The following is a 16,738-nucleotide window of genomic DNA, read 5'->3' as shown; positions in this document are numbered from 1 at the left end:
GAGTGAGGGCAAGGCATATTCAAGGGAAAGTCAGTGTGCAGAATGGAAGAGAGGCAGATTCGAGGCCCATCCACCTAAGACGAGAGTGGGGTTTCATCAGTCTAAGTGCCAGGACTTTTTATAAAGGTCAGCTACAGGCTGAAATGTGACAATGCGGTTCAGACACGAAGCGTATTGATGTGACAGGGTCCAGGTCCTAGTGCAAGGAAAGACTCGATGTTTGGATGATGTAAATGCTGCAGGGTATTGAGACAAGAGGTGAAGGTTGGGCCGATCCTGCTTGCTGCTCTGTGACATTTCTGCTCCACACTGAACAGGCTGAGGTTGTGGCCTGCTCCGGCTGCACCGGGTTACCTGCCTATATGCACTGACTTCAGTTCTCAATGCTGTTTGCTTGCTTCTATTATTTGTACAATTTGTTTTTTTTTGCTCTGCACATTTGATGTTGATGGCCTTTTTTTTAATGGGTTCTGTGGGATTTCTTGTTTTGTGGCTGCCTGTAAGGAGATGATTCTTAAAGTTGTACAATGTATATATATTTTGATAATAAATGTACTTTGAACTCTATCACTCCCTCAGCCACTCATTCATCTGTAATGTCATCCTATTCCTGCCCTGATTTGTATGTGGCTCTGGGAGTAATCTGGTGATTACTACTTTGGAGGATCCTGTTCTTCAGCCTTTTCCTTAACTCCCTGTACTCACTACACAGGACTTCTTCCCCTTTTCTACCTATATCATTGGTGCCAATGTGCACTACAACCTCTGGCTGCTCACCCTCCCTCTTGAAAATCTTCTGCAGCCACTCTGAGGCATTCTGCATCCTAGCACCATGGAGACAACACACCATCCTGACTTCTCTTTCGCCGTCACAGAATCTCCTGCTGTCCCTCTAGCTATCGAGTCTCCTATCATGACCAGTCCACTTGACTTTACCCTTTGCGCTGAGCCCCCCAGCTGGCCACAGTGTCAGTGGCCTGGCCACTGCTGCCGTGATCTGGTGGTCATCCCCAGCAGTATCTAAAGTGGTATACTCGTTGCTGAGGGGAATAACCACAGGGGAACCCTGTAGTGAATGTTTACTCCCCTTACTTCTCCTGGTGGTCATGCATCTACTGTATGAAGCCTACACTGTGTGTGTCCACCTCAGTAAAAGACTTATCTATGAAGTTTTCATCCTCCCGGATGATCCTGGGTGCATCCAGCTCCTGCTCCAGTTCCTTGACCTTGTCAGTCAGGAGCTGAAGGTGGGCACACTTCCTGCAGATGTAGTCATCAGGAAGACCATTAGGTATCCTGAAAACCCACACCTCACAGAAGGAGTGTTCTGCTACCTGAACTACCATCCTGCCTACACTTGTTCTGCCTCTAGCTTTTCTTACTTAATTCTAGCCTGCGCCTGCTCTCACTAAAGCCTTTTGAGCCAAAGCCTGACCACTCTGACATTGTCCACTCACTCAATTCCCACTTTGTTTTATTGACTCTTGCTAATTAGCCCTAGTTACTATTAACCCAGGTAATCTCCAAATCCACAGACAAGTCCTGACAGGCCCTGCATGCTTTTTAAAACCGACGTGTAAAGTCCACAAGGAACTGTCTCCAACTCACTCTGTGACCTCCTGCTCCATGGACAGTTCATTTTCTTGCAGACATCTACAGGAGAAAAAGAATTACAATAGAACTTATGAAAAAAATATATACACACAGACAAAAACTGACAGACAACTGAAGTGCAGAAGAAGACAAGCTTTGCAAATAAGTATGCCGAGTATATACATCAGTTATAGAGTCCTTGCAGGTGAGTCTGTGGTCATGGGGTCCATTCCGAGAACACCAGGCAGGACGTACAGAAGCTTCAGGTCCCAGATCATGCCAGTTCAGGAGCCCAGTGGTTGTACAATAATAACTGTTCCTGAACCTGGTGGTGTGGGACTTATTGCTCATGTACCTCCTTCCCAATGCAGCAGCAAGAAGAGAGTATGGCCTGAATGGTGGGGGGAGGGAGTCTCTGTTGATGAATACTGCTTTGGTAGTGGTAGCACTCCTTGTAAATGTACTCACTGGCGGGGAGGGCTTTGCTGAGTTGGACTGGGCTATGACCATCATTTTCTGTAGCCTTTTCCCCTCTTGGCCATTGGTGTTTCCATGCCAGGCATTGATGTAACCAGTTAGGATGCTTTACACTGGGCATCCACTGATGTCAAAGTTTTTAGTGACATGCCAAGTTTAAGTAAACTTCTAAGAAAGTAGAAGTGCTGCCGTGCCTTATTTGTGATGACACATGTACTGGTCCCAGGACAGATCCACTGAAATGATGCTACTGTCCCTCTTCACCTCCGATCCCCCTATGAGGACTGGCTCACGGACATTTGGCTTCTTTCTCCTGTAGTCAATAATCCGCTCCTCGGTTTTGCTGATATTTTATGACAGGCTGTTGTCGTGGCACCACTAAACAACATTTTCTATCTCCCTCTTATATCTTAATTTGTCACCACCCTTTACTCGGCCAACAACAGTGGTGTCATCAGCAAACTATCACAACTGCGAAGACAGCCGCGGAGTCTGGGCTCTCTCACGGGCAGGCAGTTGAAAGAAAACAGCAATTACACATGTGAGGATGCATGTATTCCAGCCAGTTACAGTTTCTCTGCAACTGTATTTAACTCTCCTCCTTTTGCTTCATTCTTGTCAAGTCATGATCGAAGCACAACGATGATAACGATCCCTGCTTATCTTAGTCCACTTTCCAGGAAAGAAGATTAGTAATTTAGGTAGAACCTGTTAAAGGAGTGGTGTTAATTTACTTCTAGGATACTGATTTCAAGCCACAATGATGGTGTTAGTTTTTAGTTAGCTTGGGACATTTTAGTTCTTGGCCCAGTTGGCCTAACATTTATTATTTTCCTTTGTTCTGTACAGCCACAAAAAATCAGACGCAACTACTTCATTTAAGAGAAATTTAGACTGAATGTTAAATAGAAAGATACTGTCTTAATGCAGGCAATGTGGGATTAGGATAGATGGGTTAAAAAAGGCCAGCAGGGACAGAATGGGCTGAAGTGCCTGTTTCTACGTAGTATGAGTTAGCAAGGCATGTAGGTTGTGTGTTATAGATGAAGATTGTTCTTCACTTTTTATTTTGGCCATCAAAAGTGACCTGGCCAATGTCATACATATCCTGAGAAAACAAAGTCAGTATTGAATGAGAAACACCCATCACCTCATTAGCCTTGCTAACGTACAGAATAGATGTGAATCATCGTGCAAGAAGTGATAAAAATCAAATGGTTTGACTGACTGGGTGCAAGAACCAGTTCAGAATTTTCTCTCCATTATTCAGTTATAGCTGATGAAATATTAAAGGTGTTTGATCCTGTTGTGTATAGTTAGAATCTCACAGGATCTTATTTCTTGCTCATGAACAAATATTAATCCCTTTATCTTTTGACAAATAGAAACATTGGGCACATTGAACCAAATTCAAAATGTGATGTAATTCAGCCATGTTGATTTAAATGTTACTGGGGAAAAATGAATGTCTGCTGGTTGAAAGACACAATATATTGAATATCACTATTGTCATTTCTCGATGCCTCTAATGAGAACTTGTAACACAGCTTTCAATTTATATAACTAATAATATGACAGAAATTTCTTTAATATCTTCATTTTTACAGCCAAGGATTATTTTTAAAGTTCTTTTTTCATGATTATAACAGAGGCAACACAAGATTATCAGAAAGAATTGGTTTTTAACACACACCAGCATATAACTGTAATGTATGGATCTATATCTTTTCAAGCAATGACCCCCCACTGCCCCTTAGCACTACTTATTGATCTGTTGTCTGTGCATATGCATTGTTCTCACTGCAATGTGAATACACACCGTCTCCCGCGTGCGTACTTTTATTTAATCGATATGTAGTTGTGCACAGACACAACAAATTGGTGCTGAGGACGAACCAGAATGACAGAAAATATCACGAACTGTACCGACAGTTACGGGACAAAACAGTGAGAGTTAAACGGCAAGAGAAAGCTGAAGGAATGCATCAGTAACAGTGAGAGACACACTGAATTTAAATTGAAAACAACATAGCAATGGCTTCATTTGGGAAAGTTGATGAATTTGATAGTATTAATGAAGGCTGGGAGTCGTATCAAGATGGTTGGATTGTATTGTAATGTGAACAATGTGGAGGAACAAAAGGAAGCCCTACTCTTCTTAGCTTAATGGGCCAAAGAATGTATAGTCTCTTATGCAACTTACTAATCATTGCAAAACCAGCAAGCAAGAAGTTCAATGGATTTGTTACAGTTTTACAGAATCACATGAGCCTTAAACTGCTGCTAATAGCAGAGAGATTTAGATTTTACGTTAAGGACCCAGTCAAAGGATGAAAGCCTTTCTGAATCCATTACAGAACTGTGCAAACTTTCACAGTACTATGACTTTAGAGATGGACTTCCTGAAGCATTAAGGAGCAGGCTTGTACTGAATGTGGCATGCAGAGTCAAAGCACTCAAAAGAGGCTGCTGTCTAAGCCTTAGCATAGGCATTGACCATTGCAATGTTATTAGCGACTGCAGTAAAGGATGCAGTGGAACTACAGAAAAGGAGGTTAGAATGTAAAATGCACAATATGCCCCTGAATGGTGCAAAAAACTCAAAATGTTATCAATGTGGCAAATCCTCCCATGAAGCAAATGCAGAAAAGGTCACAGACAAGGTCGCATAGAGAGAATCCCCAAGGCAGACACAAGCACAACCATGTGAAAAGTCTCAAACACAAAACTAAGTACTGTAAATGCATAAAGTTACTGAGTGTAAAACAGAATCAGACAACATAGAGTCTGACAATGGTGAACTGTCATTCCTAGAAGTGCATAGTTAAACAGAAACAGATCACAAAATCATCTGGATCACAATAGATGTGTCCAGTGTAAAACTGAAAATGGAACTGGATACAGGGTCAGCTTTTCCCATAACTCCAGAGACTGACAACAGGTTGTTTTCTACAATACCATTAGAGAAGACCTCAGTGATGCTAAAGACTTACACAGGTGTTAAAGTGTCTCCCAAGACGAACTGAAAGTGAATGTGATGTATGGAGAACAAGCACAGCAGATAGAGCTTTATGTATTGAAAAGTGGAGGGCCAGCACTTTTTGAATGTGAATAGTTGAGAAAAATCCAACTGGACTGGCAGTCAATCAAAGCTCTCAGTGAGGCATCAACCGGCAATGTCAACCCAAATGGGAGTGTTAACCAGAGACTAGTACAGCTGCTTAAGGCTACAGTGAATGTGTTTGAGAAGGGGATTGGTAAACTCAAAGGCACGAAAGCCAGGATTGAACTGGATGGAACAGCAACACCAAGCTTCCATAAAGAATGTCCAGTGCCTTATACACTATGCCCTAAAGTGGATACTGAACAGCAGAGCATGGAGGTGTCCGGAATTCTCTCTAAGGTTAAGTGGAGGTGATTGGGCAATGCCCATTGTCCCAGCGGTCAAGAAAGAGAAGCCGGCCCTGGCTTCACATATGTGGGAATTTCAAGGTGAGCCTCAACCCGGTGCTGCGAACTGTGCAGTATCCCCTGCCATGAATAGAAGACATTTTCGCATCTTCAGCAGACGGGAAGAGGATTTCAAAGATTGACTTGTCACAAGCCTTTCTGCAAATGGAGACTGAGGAGTCAAGCAGGAAGTTCCTCACAATCAACACTCACAAGAGACTGTTCCAGAATATTCATCTCATCTTTGGTGATGCATCAGCCTCAGCAATTTGGCAAAGAGCAATGGACCAAGTGCTCCAAGATTATCCCAGGAACACAATGTTACTTTGATGTCATCAGCGTGACTGGCAAAAATGATGAAGAGCACCTCCAGAACCTTGGTAAAGTACTTAGCAGGCTGTGAGAGAATGGTCTGCACACAAAGAGAGAGAAATGTGGGTTATTCAAGAATGAAATCTCATAATGTGGACATGTTATTGGCAAGCAGGGCTGATATAAGTCACAAGAGAAGAATGAAGCAGTGCTGGGAAATATGTCACAACTCAGGTCGTACTTGGGCCTATTACCACCAGTTTCTCCTAAACATTCTACGGTGCTTCATCCATTGAACACACTGTTACAGACAGGATCAAAGTGGGAATGGTCAGAAAGATGTGAAAGAGCATTCAAGGAAATAAAGAGACTAATAGCACCAGATGAACTGCTCACATATTATAACCCATCTCTGCCCATCAGACTGGCATGTGATGTGTGACATCGATGCAGTTTTAACACACATTATAAAAGATGGATCTGAACGTTCGATCGCATTTGCTTCAAGGTCACTGCTGAACGCAGAATGCAACTACATATAGATTCTTGGTCTAGTATGGGGAATAAAGAAGTTCCATCACCACCTCTACAAACATAAGTTTACGCTAGTGACAGATCACCAGCAACCTGTGCCCATGTTCAATCTGAAGAATGGAATTCCAGTGATGACTGCTACCCAGTTGCAATGTTGGGCACTATTCCTAGGAGCCCACTCTTATGACGTAGAGTTCAAGAGTACCAAACAATATAGTAATGCTGATGGCTTGTCATGTCTTCCATTGCTGCAACTGAAGAAGAAAAGACTTCATACTGTGACCCAGCAGAGGCGTTCCACACCACATTGGTGGACCAGTTGCTGGTAACAAATTCTGAAATACAAAGAGAAACAAGGAATGACCCGACATAGTCAAAAGTCTATGAAACACCATTCACCAATCACCATAAGAGTCTATGAAGTGGCTAGAGGTTATACCAATGAAGTTAATTACCTCAGCAAAGTCTGTCTCCATCCTGAGGACCACCTTTGCCAGAAAACAAATTGTGAGTGACAATGGACCACAATACACATCAGAAGAATTCTGACTGTTCATGAAGAAAAATGACATCAACCATTTCTAGTTAGCTCCTCACCAGTCACCAACGAATGGGTTAGCTGAAAGGTTTATGCTAACCTTCAAGAAGTCCATTAAAGAGTGATGGACAAGGAGGACATTTCTCTACAGCACAAGGTGGACAACTTCCTTTTTGTGTATCGGAACTCTGTTCACGTGATGACAAATCAAACACCTGCAATGCTGTTCATGAACAGGAATCTGAGATCTCACAGAGACCTCCTGAAACCAGGCTTCCAAAGAGAAGGGCAGAATAAAGAGTCAGCCAGTTTCCAAGGGATGCAGCAAGGAGTTTTGAGATTGGGCAGAAAATCCTAGCGCGTCATTACTGGGAAGACAAGTGGACACTTAGTAGGATAGCTACAAGAACTGGACTGCTGATGTAAACAGTGGATGTTGGAGACCAGACATGGAGACGTCATTTAGACCAGATACTGGATGCTAAACCGAAAAAAACACATTTAAGTTGACTGTATCCAACAAGATGGACACATTACAGCCAATGGACTTACCTCTCAGTGATGATGATGTCACTGACAGCAACGTGACATCGGAAACTGAGAATGTTGTCTTAGACAAGGGACCTACCGAACCCGACACCATTTCACAGGTCCAGGGGCACGACAGGAATGTTTTTGTCGACAAGACACCTGTCAAGCCTGATGCCACTCCACAGGTCCAGAGAGGATATCGGGAAAGAAAAAGACACCACCCAAAAGACTAAACCTTAAAAGCTATGAAATTATTTATGGACTGTTATTGTGAAAGTATTCTTATTTGGAATCTGGGTTTATGAAAGGCAAATTGAATGTTTTCAACATATACAGTTTTGTGTTGCATTAATCTAAAGGGGGAGTAAGTGTAATGTATGGAGCTATTTCTTTTAGAGCAATGACCCCCCCCCCCTTAGCACTACATATTCATCTGTTGTCTACACATGCGTTGATGCCCACACATGCATGTAAATTCAAAACTTGAACCCTTTAATAGTCAGCTCCACCATGGGTACTAGCTCCTGTAGTACCCAAGACAGCTTCAAGGAGCAGTGCCTCAGGAAGGCAGCATCCATCATTAAGGATCCCAACCACACAGGACATGCCCTCTTCTCATTGTTACCAACAGGAAGGAGGTACAGGAGCCTGAAGGTGCACACTCAGTGATTCAGGAACAGCTTCTTGCTCTCTGCCATCAGATTTCTAGATGGACATTGAACGCATAAACACTACATTACTACTTATTTTTATTTATGTTTGCATTACTATTTAATATACATATATATATATAATTACAGTAATTTGGTTTTCTTCTATATTTATCATGTATTGCAATGTACTGCTGCCGCAAAGTTAATAAATTTCACAAGATAGTGCCAGTGATATTAAATCTGATTCTGATTCTGAAGTAAGTTTTACAATTGTCTTAAAATATGACCGAGCGTGAAAATGCAGCCACTTGCAAGAGGCATTTTGAAAAATCAATGTTGCTTTCTTCAAGACTGAATTTTACTAGATGTCCATACCTGGCAATTGCTGCCAAAACCTTCTGCGTATCACCCCCAGCACTTCTAGGCTCTTCCAGAATCACCTAGAATTAAACGCATACACTGATTCTTTGCAAAATAGAAATGGGCTTTGAGCACAATTTTGATCTCTCTCTCTCCCTCCCACTCTCCCTCTCAAAGTCTTTCTCTGTCTTTTTTTCTCTTCCCCCGTTCATATAACAACTGGATGACTTCATCAATAGCCTAGCACCACTGTAACACTGTCAGAGATATTCTCTCTGTTTTAGCCGTCCCCCTCCTCGCTCCCTGCAACATTAAAACTAAATTACTTTCACTCTTCTCCTGTTCTGCTGAAGGTTCTTCAACATGAGATATTTAATTTTTCACTGAAGCTGCCAAACCTGCTCAGTGTTTCCAGGATTTCCTGGTAAATTGCATTTGTGTAATCATTCACATTTCTGAATGGTCTGGGGAAGCTGATCCCAGAAAACTATTGGGTATGAGTGAAACTGAATGAACTTCATTGATTTATTTATTTTTATTTATTGAGATACTGTGCAGAATAAGCCCTTCCAGCCACTTGAGCTGAACCACCGTGCAATTCCAGATTTAATCCTATTTACAATGACCAAGCAGTACATTTTTGGACTGTGGGAGGAAACCGAAGCACCTGGAGGAAACCGTGCAGTCACAGGCAGAATGTGCAAAGACCATGGCAGGGACTGAACCCGGGTCGCTGGTACTGTAAAGCATTGTGCTAACCACTACACCACCCTGCCACCCTAATAAATGGTGATGTATTTCCAAGTTATAATGGTGTGTGGCTTTGGAGACCTGCAGTGGAGTTGGTTTATTATTGTCACATGTACCGAATCAGAATCAGGTTTATTAGCACTGATATATGTCATGAAATTTATTGCTTTGCAGAAGCATTCAGCGCAATGCATGCAAAATTGCTATAAGTTACAATAAAAAATAAGTAAGTAGAGCAAAATTAATGCAAAATAGTAAGATAGTGTTCATAGGCTCAAGGACCATTCAGAAATCTGCTGGCCCAAGTTACAGTGAAATGCTTTCCTTGCATACTGCTCATGCAGATTAAATAGTACTCAGTATACTGAGGCAGTACAAGGTAAATTCAACAGGTCCAGATAAAGATCTCAGCCTGAAACTGTCACTGTCCAGTCCGTGAAGTCTGCATTCTGGTTCAGGGTCCTGTCCGTGGATTTCGTACTCCATTTATTCTGTTTTTCCCTTGTTCCGTTGGGCACCTTAATTGAGGCATCTGATTCCCATCTCGGGCTGGCAACATAAGTAGCTCTGGGGTCCAGTGATTGTTTGCTGGACTGTCTTCGTTAGTAACCTTGTCAGAATTCCTGTCAAGTTAACCTGCCAGAGTGAGACTAGAGCCGCTGGCTGTAGTGCCTTGGGCCATGTCGAGAGCTTGCCGCTACTTGGAGCCTTGTCGTGTCAAGATAAAGAACAGTCTATCCTTGTGTGGTTTTGTCTCTCCGTGTTCTCTCCTCCACTGGATAGGTCCGGTCGTTTGCCACTACCCTGTGTGGGGAACGATCTCAGAGTTTTGTGTCCAGTAACTTTTCTGGTTACAAATTGAATTTTAATAAGAGTGAATTATTTCCATTAAATATGCAAGTTCCAATTTATAATCATTTACCATTTAAAGTTGTCACAGATCATTTTACTTATTTGGGTATTAAAATTACCAAAAAACATAAAGATTTATTTAAAGTTAATTTTTTACCTTTAATTGACCAAATTAAGCAACTTGTTACCAGGTGGTCTCCATTATCTTTGTCATTGGTTGGTTGAATTAATGCTATTAAGATGATGGTATTATCCAAATTCTTATATTTATTTCAAGCATTACCAATTTTTATTCCTAAATCTTTTTTTGATATTATTGACTCCAAAATATCTTCCTATCTGTGGCAGAATAAAAATCCTAGACTAAGCAAAAAGTATTTACAGAAGCTTAAGAAGGAGAGTGGTTTGGCTTTGCCAAACCTGAGATTTTACTATTGGGCAGTTAATATACGATATTTAATATTTTGGACACAAGAATTGACTATAGCAGCTTGCCCACAATGGGTAAATTTGGAATGTAAATCTGTACAAGACTTTTCATTGTTTTCAATTTTAGGATTTTAGGATTTTCACTTCCTTTTTCTTTATCTAAATTGAATAAACAAATAACTAATCCTATAGTTAAACATACATTGTGAATATGGTTTCAATTTCGTAAATTTTTTGGCTTGAATAAGTTTATCTTATCAAGCCCTATAATATCTAACTTTCATTTTCGGCCCTCTTTTATGGATCAAGCCTTTGTTTTATGGAAAACAAAAGGTATAACATGTTCTCGTGATCTATTTTTAGATAATAGTTTTATGTCCTTTGAACAGCTATCTAATAAATATAATTTACCTAAAACTCATTTTTTTTAGATATTTGCAAGTTAGGAATTTTTTGAATAATGAGTTACAGTCTTTTCCGAAATTATGTCCATCGGACATTACGGAAATTTTTTTAGCTCTGAATCCTTGTCAGAGGGGTTTAGTAGCCATCATTTATAATATGGTCATGAAAATACAACCAGAAGTATCAGAAAAAATTAAGAAGGAATGGGAAAAATAACTTTATTGTCTTATACCTACTGAGCAGTGGGAGAAAATTTTACAATTAGTCAATTCTTCTTCTATTTGTGCTAAACATGCCCTAGTACAATTTAAGGTTGTATATAGAGCTCATATGTCTAAGGATAAACTTGTTCGATTTTATTCTTATGTTAATCCAACCTGTGACAGATGTCATTCTGAAGTTGCTTCATTGACCCACATGTTTTGGTCTTGCCCTTGTTTGCAAAATTACTGAAAATATATTTTCGGTATTATTTCAACAGTTCTGAATATCAATTTCCAACCGCTTCCTATTACTGCAATTTTTGGTTTACCAATGGTGGATAATAGTCGTTTATCCCCCTCAGCTCGACGGATGATTGCATTTGCTACATTAATGGCTAGAAGATCTATTCTATTGAATTGGAAAGAAATTAATCCTCCAACTATATTTCAGTGGTTTTCTCAAACTATCTCTTGTTTGAGCTTAGAAAAAATTAGAAGTGTTGTCTTTGATCCTTCAGTTGAATTTAAAGAAACTTGGAGACCATTTATTCAACATTTTCATATGAGTTAAATTGTCTTTTTCCTAAACCTCACTTTTATTATCCTTAATTATTTGGATGGAGGTACGGAGTTATTGGCACTACTGTATATATTTGACATAACGCAATGGCCCATGTTGGTTAGTTTTTTTTTTCTTTTTCTCTTTTTTTGGGGTTTTTTAAAATTACTTCTTTTGTTCGTAATTACCATGAGTTTGAGAGGTTATTATATATTGATTATCATCAATTTGAATGTTTATTTAAACTATTAACTATGTACTCTCAAACTCTCTGTATTCATGTTTCATTTATGTTTGTTTAAAAATTATTAAAAATATTTAAAAAGAAAAAGTGTTTTGTGTCCTGTGTCTAAGAAGAGTCCCGGCTCTATGTCCTATGTCCAAGGAGAAGCCCCGGCTCAGTGTTCTATGTCCAAGGAGAAGCCCCGGCTCTATGTCTTATGTCCAAGGAGAAGCCCCGGCTCTATGTTCTATGTCCAAGGAGAAGCCCCGGCTCAGTGTTCTATGTCCAAGGAGAAGCCCTGGCTCAGTGTTCTATGTCCAAGGAGAAGCCCGGCTCTATGTCCTATGTCCAAGGAGAAGCCCCAGCTCAGTGTTCTATGTCCTGTGTCGTCAAGTCTGTTCCAAGTCCAAGTCCAAAGTCAAGTTCCAAATCCAAGTCTGAGCTAATTCCAAGCCAAGCCCCAGCCAAGCCTAAGCCAAGACCCGAGTTCCGAGTCATGACCTGAGTTCCCTGTCAAGTTCAAGTCCCAAGTCCAAGTCCAGGTTTTCCGGTCTGTCACTCCACGTCTACGTTCATGTTATCATTTTGTCCTCACTTCTTGGCTCCCCTAGCATTCTTAATAAACATAGTCCAATTCCTAATACTTCAGTGTCTGTGTCTTGCTTTTGGGTCTGCTACCAACGCCACCCGTATGACAGAAACGTCAACTCTTTATGCCCCTCCATAGATGCTGCTTGACCTGTTGAGCTTCTCCAGCATTTTGTATGTGTTGCTCTGGATTTCAAAATCTGCCGAATATCTTGTATCAATGATAGCAGTGGAGAAAGTGCAGTGCAGGTAAGATGAGTCGAGTACAATGTTCCGTCAGGGGTTATTCTCTCAATGGAGAATGGCTGTGCATGGCTTTGTTTAAAGTAGGGAGAATGATGCATCGGCAGTTACCTCACTGACTGTCAGGGTCAGTGCCCAGTGATATGACTGTGACCCTTCTCTGCTATAGCCTTCCTCTGCCTTCACTGACACTGTGATGTCATCATTTTCCACCAACTCTGCGTTCAGGTCTTGGTCAAATTGTTTTTTATCTGGAACATTCCCCTTGACCTTTTGGTTATGAGTGACCCTACCAGGAGCTAATCTTCTGACAGCATCGCTCTCAGGATCTCAGGAACTCTCCACCATGACAAGGTGATCCTTGGAGATGCAGTAGACATTAAGGTGCAAGATCAAAATGTATGGTTCTGTTCACATGCAGCCACTAAGTTTAAGTTAAAGATCAAGTTCAAGCTTAATTGTCATTCAACCATATATGAATACCCATGAATACAGACAAACAAAACAGCATCACTCCAGGGTCAAGGTTTAAAATACCGAACCAGAAATCACACACAGCACAAGGCACATATAAGAGAGCAAGGACATATAGGTATCCGTAAAATACAGTCACACAAAAAATAGTCAAAATATAGAGCCTGTATCCATGAATGTTGCAGCAGTCTGCAGTCGAACACGATGCAGCTTCATTCTGCTGAGTGAACACTGGGGGGCAGCACTGACTCCAGCTTGGACACATCGCCTCTGGCACTCCGACGCCTCTCCACCAGGCAGCTGTGAACAGGTGGCACCGCCGCTTGAGGCCGAGTCCACACTATGACCAGGGTGACTCAGCTCCCCCGCCGTCCGCCAATAATTCAATGAATTGAATTGCAGCATTCCACGAGGTCTTTCAATCACTTGCTTTTGGACTGTACACTACCTTCATGACTGACTCTGCTAATGGCTCCTGATGCGGGAAGCGCAGTCCGCACCAAGCCCAGATCATTCATTTCCTCTGCCAACGAGCAACCCACCGCTCTTCTTATCCTTCTTGTTGATGAGGATGCTCTCATCTTTTCTCTTGATTAGTCAGGGCATCAAAGGTTACAGGGAGAAGGCAAGAGAATTGGGGTTGAGAGAAAAAGTATATCAACCATGATGGAATGATGGAGCAGATTTGATGGGCCAAATAGCCTAATTCTGCACCAGAGAGGCATTCTGTCATGATCAATTATCCAATTGTTTGGAATGAAATGACTTTGTCTGGTGTCTTAAGGCTAGGTGTGTGCCCATGGTACTGCCCACCCTTCCCGCCCCCAACCCTGGCACTCCTGCTCTGCCACCTATCCCACAATCCTCCCATGGTGCTCAACCCTCATTGTTCCCAACATCCTTTGTTCCCACCAGATTTACAGACTGGGTCTCCGTTTCATGGTGACGAATACAGTACCTTGAAAACGTCTTTGGCACCCTAGCTATACACAGTATATATACCTAAGACTGTATGTCATGAAATGTGTTTTGTGGCAGCAGTACACAATGTGGTATAAAAATTATTCAGTTCCAAAAATAAAGAAATAGCCAAAAGATGAGCAATGAGGTTGTGTTCATGGGTTCATGGACTGTTTAGAAATCTAATTTCAGAGGTAGAGGGTAAATAAAGCTGGCTAGGTGGGAAGGACAGGACCAGAAGGAGAGAGAAGGACTTCAGGATAATACATGATGCACTTCTTGCTTGCGATGACCGAGGCAGATTGGAGCCATTGGTGAAAATAGGAAATGGGAGCAGCAGTAGCCCATGAAGTCCCTCAGGTTAATAATATTATGGCCCCTGCTCTGCTTTTCTGCCTGTTCTCCACCTCCCTTGACTTCCCTTGGCTCACAAATCCATTTGTCTGATTAAAGTCTTGAATATTTTTAATGATTTACCTACCAAAGATGCCTGAGGTAGAAGATTTCAGAGATTCATGATCTTACTGAGATTAAATTACCTGCCTATTTCAGTCTCACTTAGGTGAACCCCTCTTGTCCTGGAGCTGTGAGATAGAATTTCCCCCATTTCAGTCTCATTTAGGTGAACCCTCTTGTCCTGGGGCTGAGATAAAATTTTCCCCGTAGGTCGGTCTCATTTAGGTGAACCCTCTTGTCCTGGGGCTGAGATAAAATTTTCCCCGTAGGTCAGTCTCATTTAGGTGAACCCTCTTGTCCTGGAGCTGTGAGATAAAATTTCCTCCATTTCAGTCTCATTTAGGTGAACCCTCTTGTCCTGGGGCTGAGATAAAATTTTCCTCGTAGGTCAGTCTCATTTAGGTGAACCCTCTTGTCCAACACTCCTGTCCTGGGGCTCTTTTACATTCCACAGCAAGGGGAGAGATCCTCTCAACTTTCACCCAGTCAGGTCCTGTCACTCCTCAGTTCTCGGAACTTCAAAGAGTAATGTTTAATGTTTCCTCATAAGATAATCCCTTCATCGCAGGACCAGCTTTTCTGTATAATGTCCAATGCAAGTTTATTCCCCCTTAAGCACTGAGACCAAACTGTACGTACATCAGGTAGCCATTCATATTTCCCTGGTAATGATCTTACCCTGTCAAAAGGCTTTATATTGCTTTTTAATTCCTTGGCTATCATCACTACTCCTCTTCTTGATAAATGTACCAAATACATTTGCAAATTACTCCAGTATGTAGATGAAGCCTCTGCATATTACAAACAGTGCAATTATATCACATTACCGAAGGCCAGAAGGTAAAAGCCTGAGTGAGAAATTGTGAAGGTCAGTGCAGCACTTTCTCTGTTATTACATTATAGAGCATTGATTCATTGGATTGCCAAATAAATTTCTTCATTCAAGTCAGCACAAATTTATCAAACGTTTTTTTTGGCTTTGTACTTTTGCCTCTGGATTTTTATTTTGCACGGTCCATCCACACCACATCCATTCCAACCAGCTCCTTGCAAGCACTCGGATAAAATCTAATAAAGATTCTTCAGAATATTCTTTCAAACCTTTGCTCAGAGTTCTCAATATATCTTGTTTCACTGAGAGCCAGAGGTGGAGTAGCACATTATTGGATTAATGATGTATGATTCATAATTATTAATAATAATTAATGTACATTAATTTCAAAGCATTTATAGGAATTGTAGAGTTTCAGGTCATTTTCGGTGCATTACTGTAGAGGAGAGAGGAAGAGAATTTTATACTTTTACTTAGCGATTTGTTATGATGGAGATGGAGAGGGCTTTCAATGGAATCTGATTCCACAGCAGGAGTAAATGAGATAAATACTTGAAGAGGAGAGTAAATTTGTTGCCAAGGGGCATCAGCAAGGGTAGCAATGGCAATAAGGGAAATGTATAGCTTGAACAAAGTACTAGCTCAGACATGTTGGGCTGAATGAGCTCCAAAATCTTAGAGCATAGGACCTAGGAGTAGAATTAGTCCATTCAGTCCATCGAGTCTGCTCCACTATTCCATTGGGGCTGATTTATTATCCCTCTCAGCCTCATTCTCCTGCCTTCTCTCTGTAACATTTAACTCCCTACTAATCAAGAACCTATCAACCTCCACTTTAAATATACTCAATAACATGGCCGTCTGTGGCAATGAATTCCACAGATTCGCCTTCCTCTGGTTAAAGAAATTTCTCCTTATCTCAGTTCTAAAGGGGCAATCTTGTATTCTGAGGCTATGCATGCTGGTTCTAGACTCCCCCACCATAGGAAACATTCTTTCCACATCCACTCTAGTGATACATTTCAATATTCAATAGATTTCAATTAGATCCTCCCTCATTCTTCTAAACTCCAGTGAGTACAGATCCTAATGCTCATCATACATTAACTCTTTCATTCCTGGGATCAGTCTTCTGAACAACTTCTGTTTCCTCTCCAATGCCAGCACATCATTTCTTAGATATGGGTCCCAAAACTGCTCAGAAAACTCGAAGTGTGGTCTGACCAATGCCTTACAAGCCCTCACCATTACATCCTTGCTTTTGTATTTTAGTCCCCTTGAAATGAATGCTACCAACTCAACTTGCAAATCAACCT

The sequence above is a fragment of the Hemitrygon akajei genome, chromosome 10 (genome assembly GCF_048418815.1).
Source record: "Hemitrygon akajei chromosome 10, sHemAka1.3, whole genome shotgun sequence".
Taxonomy (NCBI): Eukaryota; Metazoa; Chordata; class Chondrichthyes; order Myliobatiformes; family Dasyatidae; genus Hemitrygon; species Hemitrygon akajei.
Note: the sequence above shows the minus strand (reverse complement) of the source record.